This window comes from Acomys russatus, chromosome 28 (assembly GCF_903995435.1).
Source record: "Acomys russatus chromosome 28, mAcoRus1.1, whole genome shotgun sequence".
Classification (NCBI taxonomy): domain Eukaryota; kingdom Metazoa; phylum Chordata; class Mammalia; order Rodentia; family Muridae; genus Acomys; species Acomys russatus.
In genome coordinates this window covers 25,599,412-25,612,019 of record NC_067164.1, presented here as the reverse complement: position 1 = coordinate 25,612,019, position 12,608 = coordinate 25,599,412, and the positions used below count along the sequence as shown (strand labels likewise).

The following is a 12,608-nucleotide window of genomic DNA, read 5'->3' as shown; positions in this document are numbered from 1 at the left end:
AACTCACAATGATCAGCCTCCCTGCCTCTGTCTGCCAATGCTGGGATTACAGGTGTGCGCCATCATGCCCAGGAAAAACATCTTTACCTACGGAACCATCTGTTATCAACCGTTATTCTGTATTTACACAGCATCACGTGTCTTTTCCTACCTGTTTCTGATATCTTTTGGAAATAACAGTATGCAAAACTAGGAGATTTTTTGCAAGTTTCAGTGGTTTGCAAGTCAAAGTTAAAAGCTTTAACAAGTGTTACAATTACTTTTGTTATGTTTTGGTTTTTGATTTTTCGAGACAGAGTTTCTCTGTGTAGTCTTGGCTGTCCTGGACTCACTTTGTAGACCAGGCTGGCCTCGAACTCACAGCAATCCACCTGCCTCTGCCTCTTGAGTGCTGGGATTAAAGGCGTGCGCCACCACGCCCGGCTGTTTTGTTTTGTTTTTTCGAGATATTGTAGCCCTGGCTGTCCTGGACTTGATCTGTAGACTAGGCTGGCCTCCAGCTCACAGAGATCCACCTGCCTCTACCGCTCTGAATGCTGGGATTACAGGGGTGTACCACCACCACCCAGCTGCTTTTTCCCCCCAAGTCAGGGTTTCTCTGTGTAACAGCTCTAGCTGTCCTGGAACCCACTCTGTAGATCAAGTTGGCCTTGAAGTCACAGAGGTCCACCTGCCTCTGCCTTCTAAGTGCTGGGATTAAAGGCCTATACCGGCATGGCCCAGCTTTTTTTTTTTTTTAAATGAAACCAAAAATTGCTAAGGACAAAAGAGAGAGGGAATGGTTATGTGTCTGTCCAAATTTAAGCAATTTCACAGAAGCTGCTAGCAACCCAAATCTAACTTGTACCAATCATAAAGATATCCAATATTAGCCAGGCATGGTGGTGCATGTATTTAATCCCAGTACTTGGTAAGCAGAGGCAGGCAGATGTCTGGGAATTCAAGGCCAACCTGGTCTACAAAGCAAGTTCCATGACAGCCAGTCCTATTATGCAGAGAAGCCATGCCTCAAAAAAACCTCAAAGATCTTCTATATTCCAGACAGGGATGTTTTGCAAGCCCCCCAGGGGACACATACCTAGTTTAAGAGTATGCTGGGAGCTGACTTAGTCTTTAGGTATTAAAATTAATCTGGAGGATAAGAAGGAGACTGCCTTAGGCTTAGATATCAGTACCAATCAATCTTCAAATCTTCTACTGAGGCCAGCCAAGAAAGAAGGCCTGGGTGTGGTGTTGAACACATATGAGCTCATCACTTGGAAGGCTGAGGCAAGAAGGGTTAACATTCTTAAGATCCTGCTCTGGAAAAAAAAAATACTCTGATGGCTTATTCTCTTACTCAGAATATATTGATACAATGATATAAATTGAGTGTAGCGAAACAGGTCTACTTTCAGGCACGGTCAGGTCACAACCTCCTACACTGTAGTACTATTAACTACAGTCCTCAGGCCTTAATGTCTACCATCAGTCTTTGAAGTCTCTCTTCACCCTCTGCCTCTTTTTGTGTTTGTCATCTGATCAATGTTAAATTTTTGGATGTCTGTCCCAGCCTTAAAATTCTCTTCTCTTCAGCCGAGAGGCAGAGGCAGGCGGATCGCTGTGAGTTCGAGGCCAGCCTGGTCTACAAATTGAGTACAGGACAGCCAAGGCTACACAGAGAAACCTTGTCTCGAAAAACCAAAAACCAAACCAAACCAAAGCAACAACCAACAATAACAACAAAACCTCTTGTCGGTAGGGCTAGCCTCAGTTTGCGGGGTACACATTGTCCTCCCTCGGTCCGTAGAGTCCTTTGATTGTCTTCGAAGGTCCCCCCAGCAGGGGAGCCAGTCGCCTGTCCTCACCTCTCAACATCTGCTGGTTCTAGCGAAGCTCTCTGGAGCTGGGAGGGACGGCGGGCCGCGCACGCCCGGCGGCGGCGATGACGCGGGGCCGCGCACGCAGCGTGCGTGGTGACGTCAGTGCGCTGGCGGCGGCGGCGGCAGGGCTGTTTGTTCTGCTCTCCCGCAGCCGGGGAACCGAAGCAGTGGCGGCGGCTGCGGCAGCGGAGGCTGCCGGCGGTGCCCGCGGGCGAGCGGGGCCTGGGAGCGCGGCGGCGCAGTGGACTCGGCGGACGGGCCCCGGCTCGCGCAGGCGGCCCGGACAGCGTGCGGCAGCGTGCGGCCTAGCGTCTCAGGTGAGCACCGGTGTCCTTCGCAGCCGCGAGGCGGGTGCCGGGCCCTCACGGCGCGGCCCGCGTAACCTGCATTGCGTAATGGAGCCGGTGCGCCACCACCTACGCCATCGGCGCGGCGCGGGGGCGGGGAGGCCGCAGCTCCGTGGGCCGGGAGCCTGCTGCTGCTCGCGCTCTGCCGGGGCTGCCCGCGTCGTTGGTACGGCGGCCGCAGGGTGGGCTCGAGGGCTTCGTGTTGGGGTAGTTGCGGCCGCCGCTGTATCCCTTGGCGCGGGCGGCACTGGGGTCCGGGACCGGGACCGGGACCGGGGGCGCGGGCGCGCTGGGCGGCGGGACGGGCAGCCGGGGGCGGGCGGGGGGCGGGCCAAGCGCCCGGCACTTCCTGCCGCCGCCATTTTGTCAAGTGAGGAGGAGGAGGAGGAGGAAGCGGCAGCCGATGCCGCGGAATCCACGGTGTGCGCCCGGCCCGGGTAAGTCCCGGCCCGGATCCTGGGTACCGCTGGTTCCACTGGTTGAGGTTCTGTCTCGGGTCGGGGGCCTCCTGCGGGTTGTGCCTCGGCGTGTTCTCCTTCCGTCACCTGGTTCCTCCCGCTGTTGCTGTGATAACGAGTTCTCACTTATCACCTTCCCGGCCGTCCCTGGAGCTCTGCCTAGAAAGAGGTAGAAGATCCTGTCCACAGGGAGAGAACTGCCACCGCACGCCTGCTCCAGGCCGGACCCAGGGGACAGGAGCAGTGGCAGTGGACTAGGAGTATCCCTCGGCCCACCCACTTACAGCCTGGAAGCCCACTCTTTGGGTGCTTTGTTTTGCCGGGTCTGTGCTCGCTGGCATCCCTTGCAATGGCTTCTTTTTTTTTCTTGCAGGTGTGTGTCGGTGTAGGGTGTGGATGTGGGGGAGTTGTGATTCAGCAAAATGAGCCTCCCCCCATACACACACACACACACACACACACACACACACACATGCGCGCGCGCGCACATACACGGAAATAGGATTTAAACGAGATGCCCCCGAGGCCGGGTCTTGATTGGAGATGGGAAATACCAGGTTAATGTAGTGGACAGTGAATACTTGCGCTCAGGCCGGTGGATGAGTCATGTGCTTCTGCTTAGTGGCTGACCTCCCTTTTACTCAAGACAAGGATTATTTTTTTTTAAAGTGTTTACTTGTTTATTGCTTGTTTACTTGTTTATGCTTTATGCTATCTAGTGAGATTATCTTCTCTGTGTGTGTATATGTTATATGCCAGTGTTAGCCTGCAGCAGGCCTCTTGAGAATTGAAATGTTTTTACTTACTATCAAAGGGGCATTAATAGTCCCGGTCTCCAAAATCCAACTCACAGTGTACTTCTAAGCCAGTGTGTTGTTTAGTGCTATAATAATGGTTGCAAAATTTTTATGAATGGAGATGTCAACTTTCCTGAATCGTTAGTACCTGGAATTGGTAGATCTTGGAAGTTGTAAAGAAAGTTATGCACAAAATGAAAAGGATTTGTGAATGTGTTTTCAATTTCCAGAAGGCTTTAGATGGCACTGTGTTTTATGGACTTTGCAATAATTCTTTTTTTTTTTTTTTTTTTTTTTTTTTTTTTTTTTTTTTTTTTTTGAGACAGGGTTTCTCTGTGTAGCCTTGACTGCCGTGGACTCACTTTGTAGACCAGGCTGGTCTCGAACTCATAGCAATCCATCTGCCTCTGCCTCCCAAGTGCTGGGATTAAAGGCGTGCACCCTTCCACCCACCCACGCTCGACCACTTTGCAATAATTTAAAAGAACATTCTTTTCCTTTTAATCTTGATGGGGATGATCTTTGGGGGGGAGGTGTCATTTATAGATAACCAACCTCTTCCACCAAGGTTGGAGAAGATAAAACTGTCAGATACTTCATATTGATCAAATTGAGAAGGAAAATCCATTACAAAATATATTGCTGCCTGTTGCCCACCATATCTTTGATAGACAGTAGAATGTTTAAAGACTAGCTAGAGTAAGTTTCTTCAAATAGCATTAGCTTTTTTAAATTTTAATTTGTTGTTGTTGTTGTTGTTGTGTTTTTTAATTTGTTGTTGTTTGTTTGTTTTACCACAAGGTTTCTCTGTGTAGCCTTGGCTGTCCTGGACTCCTCTTTGTAGACCTGGCTGGCCTGGAACTCACAGCAATCCACCTGCCTCTGCCTCCCGAGTGCTGGGATTGCAGGCGTGGGCCACCCACCATGCCGGCCATTAGTTAGTTTTAACTAGAAGTAAACTACACCCTTTTATCTTGCTAGCATTCTACACTTGCAAACTGTTAAAAGTTAAGAGATTTTTGCCTAGCCGGTCGTGGTGGCGCACGTCTTTAATCTCAGCACTCGGGAGGCAAAGGCAGGTGGATCACTGTGAGTTCGAGGCCAGCCTGGACTACAAAATGAGTCCAGGACAGTCAAGGCCACACAGAGAAACCCTGTCTCGAAAAAACAAAAAAAAAAAAAAAAAAAGAGAGAGAGAGAGAGAGAGAGAGAGAGAGAGCGATTTTTGCCTACTGATGAAAGCTGGGATGCCAAAGTGGCAGGGATAGGCCAGGCTTGGCTTTAATACCAGCAGCTCCAGAGGCAGAGGCAGCAGATTGCTGTGAGTTGGTGGCCAGCCTGGGCTACAAAGTCAGTCCAGGACAGCCAAGGCTACACAGAGAAACCTTGTCTCTCAAAAAACCAATTAACAGCGATGACAACAAGAAAAGTGGCTGGGATACTTTGGGTGTTCCCAATGTGAACCTGTGTCTAATTTGGAGGGCTTCAACGGGGGAAAATAGCTAAGGATTGCTGGAGACCTTATACCACTTAGTGAAATATCACTAAATTACTGAGTCCTTTAAAGGGATTTAGACTTTGTTTCCAAAAGATAGTCTTTTTGAGCCAGTTCTTGTGACCTTTGTACTAAATCGCTCTTTCACTTTTGGAAATAGGAAAGAATGAAGTATTTTCAAGTTACACAGTTCAGGCTGTTGAATGACTTGAGAGTTAGAAACACTGTAGATTGGAGGGCTTTATTAATTTTTGTGCACTAAATGCATTCTGTACTTGAGGCCCCCAGAACTAGAGTTACAAAAGGTTGTGTGAGCAGCCATTGGGGTGGTAGGACCAGAGCCTGGGTCCTTAGCAAGAATAGCAATTACAGATATCTCTCTCCTTGCTGGAGAGGTTTGTTTTGTTTTGCCTTTTTTGTTTGTTTGTTTTGTTTTGTTTGTGTTTTGAGATAGGGTTTCTCTATGTAACAAGTCCTGCCTGTCCTGGACTCGAATTTGTAGACCAGGCAGACCTCAAAATCAGAGGGATCTGTCTCTGTCTCTAGTGTTACGTGATTAAGGAGCTCTGTGATTAAAGGCTCATACCACTATGGCAGGCCTGAGGTTGTTTGTTTTTAAGATTTATTTATTATGTATACAATGCTCAGCTTGCATGTACACCTGCATACCAGAAGAGGGCATCAGATCACATAGATGGTTGTGAGCCACCATGTGGTTGCTGGGAAATAAACTCAGAACCTCTGGAACAGCAGTCTCTGCTCATAACTCTGAGCCATCTGTCCAGTCTTTGAGGTTGTTTTTTTGTTTTTTTTATTATGTATACAGTGTTCTGTCTGCATGTGCATCTGCAGGCCAGAAGAGGGCATTAGATTACATTGCAGATGGTTGTGAGCCACCATGTGTTTGCTGGGAATTGAACTCAGGATCTTTGGAAGAGCAGGCGGTGCTCTTAAACACTGAGCCATCTCTCCAGCTGCTGCCTGCTCCCCAGGTTGTTTTTTTGAGACAAGTTTTCCACTCTGTAGTCCAGGCTGTCCTCAAACTTGACAGTCCTCCTGTTTCAGCCTTCCAAGTGCTAGCTATGAGCCACACCATCCTGCTTAGAGTTGTTTTTAAAAAAAAGGTGTTTCGGGCAGTCTGCTTCTGACAATCCACTGTCATTGTCTCTGGATATATAAAGTATTTTGATGTTTAGAGACTGGAAAGATGGCTCAGCTGCTCTTCCAGGGGACTGCAGTGGTAGTTTACAGTAACCTGTAACCTCAGCTCTCATATGAACTGACACACACACACACACACACACACACACACACACACACTTGTCTAAGCTGGGCACTGTGGCATGTGTCTGTAATCTCAGCACTCTAGAGGTAGAAGGATCTCTTGAGTTTGAGTCCAGCCTGATTACAGAGCAAGTTGCTGGGCAGCCAGGACTACATGGTGAGATGATGTCTTGAAAAATAGTATCTGATAAGTCTTTGTGGTTTTTATTGTTCTAGTAAGAAAACACTGGACATTTGGAAAGTTAAGAATTGTGAGAAAATTCTTGCTCCTGCTTTTTCACTTCATACATGTGGCATGCACATGAAACATTTTCACTTCATACTTGTGGCATGCGCATGTAACAGATTTTCCTGTAAGTTCCTTTTTTTTTTTTTTTTTTTTTCTTTATTAAGAATTAAGTTCTACAAGAGAGCATTTTGTTTGGCTTTGCTTTTCTTATTCTATGTTGTGTCCTTGGTGTCTAAAATAACATCTTAACACTTGGATAGTAATTTGCCATTTATAATACTAAAGGCAGTGTGATCATTAAAAAATACTGTGACTTATAAGGAGTGTGACGGGTTTTTTTTGTTTTTTGTTTTGTACTTTTGTATTTTTGAGACAGGGTCTCTCTGTGTTAGCCTTGGCTGTCCTGGAGTCGCTTTGTAGACCCAGCTGGCCTCAAACTCACAGCGATCTGCCTGCCTCTGCCTCCCAAGTGCTGGAATTACAGGTGTGCAACCACCACGCCTGGCTCTGAGGGTTTTTTTGTTGTTTGTTGTTTTGTTTTTTGAGACAGGGCTGCTCTATGTAACTTTGGCTTGGTTTTTCAAGAGAAGAGTTTCTCTATCCTAGACTCACTTTGTAGACCAGGCTGGCCTCACAGTGATCCGCCTGATTCTGTCTCCCAAGTGCTGGGACTAGAGATCTGTGCCACTGCACCCAGCAAGGAACATGAGTTTTCACTAAGATAACTTACTGAGTCTGAGCAGTATGGTATACCGTTGCTTAGTGTACTGTTGTGAGTTTTTATTTAGTGTGCTGACTGGATTTGGTTTTTGTTTCAACTCTGACCTGCAGAAAAATTTTTGAAAAGGGAGATTAAGAGAGTAATAATAATAAACTTGTATGAGTAGGCCCACCTCATCCCACCCTCTCTCCAATCCCCCCTCCCCCATTCCTTCCTCCTTCCCTCCCTCCCTTTTTCTCTATTTGTTTTTTTGAGATAGGGTTTCTTTGTGTAGCCGTGGCTGTCCTAGAACTCTGTAGACCAGGCTGGCCTCAGACTCAGTGCTGGGATTAAAGCCACCACTGCACAGCACTGCTCTGCACTCCAAAAACCTTTTTAAAACACACACACACACACACACACACACACACACACACACACACACCACTGCCTTGGTGAATTTCTTAACAGAACTTTCATGTTTTCAGTAAAAAACAGCCTGCCGTGGTGGCACAGGCCTTTAATCCCAGCACTTGGGAAGCAGAGACAGGCCGATCTCTGTGAGGCCAGCTTTGGGGATGGTCTGATGTATTTTGATGCTAATTACTGCTTACAGTCTCTGACCCAATATTTTGCTTAGTAAAAAGCCACCTGGGCAGGGAAGAGGAGATAGGGGTAAGGGAGAGGAATTCTGGGAAGAAGAAACACCGCCACAGAGAAAGGAGAGACCTGAAGGGAAGAGAGGAAGACCACCATGGGTTAGCTGGAGGTGAAGCACATGGCTGGTGACGTGGATGGAGAATCCGGCCCAGATGAAGAACATGAGCAAGTATTTGGAATTATGGATGGGAGATAGCTTGATAGAAGTTATTGGAAATTGATGGCATGAGATTGAGGCAGTGACCCCATGCCTGCCCCACTATGGGAGGTAGTTTAGAGGATTGAGATCTGCCCTGCCCCACCTTAACTAAGGCTATTTTAAAATATAACAAGTAAAATATGTATGTATGTATGTGTGTATGTATGTGTGTAAAACAAGTGTCTGTGTCTTAATTGATCGTTAGCCGGGCCTACAGGTAATACAGATAATTTTAAAAACAATAAAGGTGTATTTTACAAATCAGTCAGATAATTTGAACATTCACCCCAACTTGAAATTGCTGGGTGTAGTGGTATACACCTTTAATCCTACCCCTGAAAATGGCAGAGGCAGACAGATCTGAGTTCAAAGCCATCCTGGTCTGCAGACCAGTCTAGGCTACATTGTAAGACCCTGTCTCAAAAACAAAAAACAAGCAAACAAAACCCGAAAACAAGCCAATTAAGAGAAATTGAGTAAATTAGCCATCTCCCGAGTGCTGTGATTAATGAGGTACTATCATGCTTGTCTCCCCCTTCCCCCCTTTTTTCCTATAGAAAATCATGTTAGTGTGGAAAGGCTCTTGAGCTTTGCTGCAGATAGCAAAGTCTTGCATAGCACTGAATACCAGAAAGAGAGAGCCATGGAGCTCACTGTTGGGGTTGAGACTCATGGCTGCCTATTCCTGTCGAAATTATATTATCTCTGAAAGCTACAGTTCTGAAGGGGATTAGTGTTCCTAAGCATTAATGTGGAAAAGGGTGACACTCTGTGGTTGAGTTTGAGGACATATCTTAGTGTTCTGTTATGCTGTACTATGGGACAGGTGGAAACCAGTAGGATTTGTTGTGTTGAAAGGGCTAAGAATATTTGTTCAGGTCTTTTCTACTTTGCAGTAGTCACTCTTCTTGGTTTCCATTCAAGATCAGAATTACTTCTTTGTAAGGTGCTCTTACATCTAGAGACTTGGACACATCGTGGAGACAGTGCCAGGGGAGAGGTATTGTTGGGCTTGGTATTATGCAGTTTCCAGAAATACCAATTAGTAATTCCTGTGTCCTTGAGTGTGGTTAATATCCTCAGTTGTCCAACCTCAGGCGATAAGGCACATATGACTACAGGTAGTTTGGCCTTTAGTTAGAGCTAAAGCCTGGCGTGGTAGCACATGCCTTTAATCCTATCACTCGCGAGGTGGAGCCTGGTGGATCGCTGTGAGTTTGAGGCCAGCCTGGTCTACAGAGTTGAGTCCAGGATAGCCAAGGCTACACAGAGAAACCCTGTCTCCAAAAACCAACACACACACACACACACACACACACACACACACACACACAAACCAAAACAAAAAACAGGAAGAGGATAGTTAAAGGGAGGCTTAAATTTGAGGACTTTATGTCTAAAATAGTTGGTATTCATTTTGAGGAAGCATGTATTTAATGGGAGCTGATCATTATTGTAGAGTTGAAACCACATGAAGTATAGAACCTGCCAGTGTGAGCCGCTGCGGGTCTCCCCCTACCCACTAGCCTTTAATCCCCGTAGTCAGGAGGCAGAGGCAGGTGGATCTTTGAGTTCAAGGCCAACCTGGTCTACAGAGTGAGTTCCAGGACAGCTAGGGCTATGCAGAGAAATTGTTTCTCAAAAAAAATCAAAAAGGGGGGGGGGGGGGCGGCGGGAAAGAAGAACCTGCCAGTGTGGAAGAGTGGGAATTGTACAGGGCAGCTGACTTTGGACTATTGTGATTTCCCAGGAGTGTTTCTTATATATAAAATGAGGTAAAGGGTTTGGTTCTAGAGTCTGGAGTTTGAGAGAAGTATTGTTGCTGTTAGTTTGAGGTATGATCTTTGTACCTCAAGTTGGCATCTAACTCAATAAAATCTTTGAGTAGCTTTCTGAGTGTCGGAATACAAGTATTGAGTCATTTCACATAACAGTAAAATTTTTTTTTCAAGACAGTTTCTCTGTGTAGCCTTGCCTGTCCTGGACTTGCTTTGGAGATCAGGCTGCCCTTGAACTCACAGCCATCCGCCTGCCTCTGCCTCCCAAGTGCTGGGATTAAAGGCGTGTGGCACCACACCCGACCAACAGTAATTCTTGATCTGTTTTCAAACAGTGGCTCATAAGATGAATTAGTGGGTTAAGATGTGACAAAGAATAGCATACATTTCAAGGCTAACTCATAATATCTGCCTGAGTATGTGTTGGAATGTCTCCCCCCTCCCCTTCCTCTACTTTTAAGAGAGGGGTCTCCCTCTCTCCCTCTCCCCCCTCACCCCACCCCCTCCCTTTCCAAGAGTGATTCTGCATATGCTTTAGGTGAAAATGCTTTGGTCTTTAGTTTCTATTTGTACTCAGTGCTTGGTAGAAGTTTGGGTATGGTCATGGTTTTGGAAGCAGGGAGTGGAGATCTTGTCTGTGTTTGGAAACAAGATGTATTTGTAGATTGTCATTTGTGCGTTCTATGCATACTGTGCTGTGTGGTAAGGTACTTGTCTTCTATTTTCAGGTACTTTTCTCATATCTTTTACTTATTCATTTTTTTTTCCTTCAAGACATGGCTTCTCTGTGTAGCCTTGGCTGTCCTAGACTTCCTTTGTAGACCAGATTGGCCTTGAATTCACAGGGATCCACCTGCTTCTGGCACCCTGAGTGCTGGGATTAAAAGTGTGCACCACTGTGCTCGGCTCCTCATGTCTTTTTATTATATACTTATTTATATTGTTTGTTTATATGTGCTCCTGAGCATGTTAGTGTACCACATATGAACAAGGGTCCTTGGAATTCAGGAGAGAGCATTATATCAGTGGAACTGGAATTGCAGACTGGGATTCAAACCTTGGTCTTTTAATTTTTATTTATTATTATGTATACAGTGCATCAGATCATATTATAGATGGTTGTGAGCCATCATGTGGTTGCTGGGAATTGAACTCATGACCTCTGGAGGAGCAGTCAATGCTCTTAACCACTGAGCCATCTCTCCAGCCCCAAACCTTGGTCTTTTAACTGCTGAGCCATTTCCTCAGTCCACATCTTTTGCTAAGGTAACTTCTACTAAGTCTTGTGTTAGATTTCTTTTATAAGTAACAAATTAAACTTGGGCTGGGCATACGATACAGTTATGGGAGAACACTGATGTGGGTGAGACCCAGGTTTTAGTCTCCAGTACCATAAAAACAGACTTCAATATGACCAAACTAGTTACAACAAAAGGAAATTTGTTAGTCATTAGGCAGATGTGGTAGTAAGTACCAATACTAGGGAGGCTGAGACAGAGAGATTGCAATTTTCTCCTGAGCCACATAATGAGTCTTTGTCCATAAAAGCAAAGGTAAACAACACATAGATGCTGTTTGGTGTGAGGCCAAAGGCTCAAATGATAACTTTAGAGCTTGTTTTTACCTTTTTTGCTACTCTGACCTCAAGGTCAAGTGTTTCCTTCCAGTAAAGAGCCCTCTTGATGGCAGAGGACTCTGGGTTACAGCATTGTCCATCTGTCGGTACAGAGTGGAAATGTTTAAACTACCTTGCTGTAGGCACCTTAGCTGGTTTCTGTCGTACATCCCAAGTAACAGCTCTTAGCAGTGCCTTGCTGTTTGAACATGACAAACTAGGCTCAGTGGTTCTTGAATAGACTCTTAAATTGGAAGGAGAGTGTATTAATAACCTTCCTAGGTCATAAGCCAAAAGTAGTTGAAATCTGTGTGGTGATGGTGCACATGTTGTAATCCAAGCAGTCTTAAGCTAAATAGCAAGACATCACCTGCCCCCCTCCAATCTGCCTCCGTCCAATCCCTTCTGCCAGAAACCAAAAGGCTTAAAATGAAGATGATAATGGATTTTTTTTTCTTTAAATCAGAGCAAAATCTGTTAGTAACAGAAGTGAAAGACATGGTTTATATCTTGTTGTATGTCAGGTACAGAGGGAGCTACTCTGGACGCTCGTAGAGGAGTAGCTAAGCTGATTCTCAAAGTCTGTTGGGTGGGTAGGAGGATTAGGCTGTTGGTAATAGGGTTCTTAGGTTGGCTGAACACAAGGATGAGAGTCTTACACCACAGAAGAATTGTAAGGAAGTCTTGGTTTAAAATTCAGATAGGAGCCTGGCATGGTGGTGTACGCCTTTTAAATTTCAGCACTCACGGAGATAGAGGCAGGAGGAACAATGAGTTCAAAGGCAGCCTGGTCTACAAAGCAAGTCTAGGGCAGCCAAGGCTACACAGAGAAACCCTGTCTTGAAAAACAAAACAAAAAAGAAGCTAGATAGGTAAGTTTCAGCGGGCCTGCGTGAACGACACTGTTCTATAAGATATTTTGGCTCTATCTTCCGTGCTTGCAGAAGGAACTCCTAGTTTCATGATTTGCTAAACTTGCTTCTTTTCTTTTCTTTCTTTTTTTTTTTCTTCCTTTTTTTTCCTTTTCTTGAGACAGGATTTCTCTGTGTAGCCTTGCCTGTCCTGGACTGGCTTTGTAGACCAGGCTGACCTAGAACTCACAGTGCTCTGCCTGCCTCTGCCTCCTGAGTGCTGGGATTAAAGGTGTGCACTATCTACCATGCCTGGCACTAAACTGTTTTTCT

General features: G+C 45.9%; 1 protein-coding gene across 5 annotated transcripts in view; it reads left to right on the top strand.

The window, feature by feature from the left end:
• The first annotated feature begins 1,990 nt into the window (after positions 1–1,990).
• The window catches only part of Brd4 (bromodomain containing 4), an 83,761-nt gene continuing 73,143 nt past the window's right edge, over positions 1,991–12,608 (top strand). For 2 of the 5 annotated variants that reach the window (XM_051170769.1, XM_051170767.1), the window contains exon 1: positions 1,991–2,179. The gene's annotated coding sequence lies outside the window, so the exon portion shown is untranslated. Of the gene's footprint in view, positions 2,180–2,556; positions 2,647–12,608 lie in introns of those variants that run through there. The other 3 variants (XM_051170772.1, XM_051170773.1, XM_051170768.1) reach the window with 2 other exon arrangements.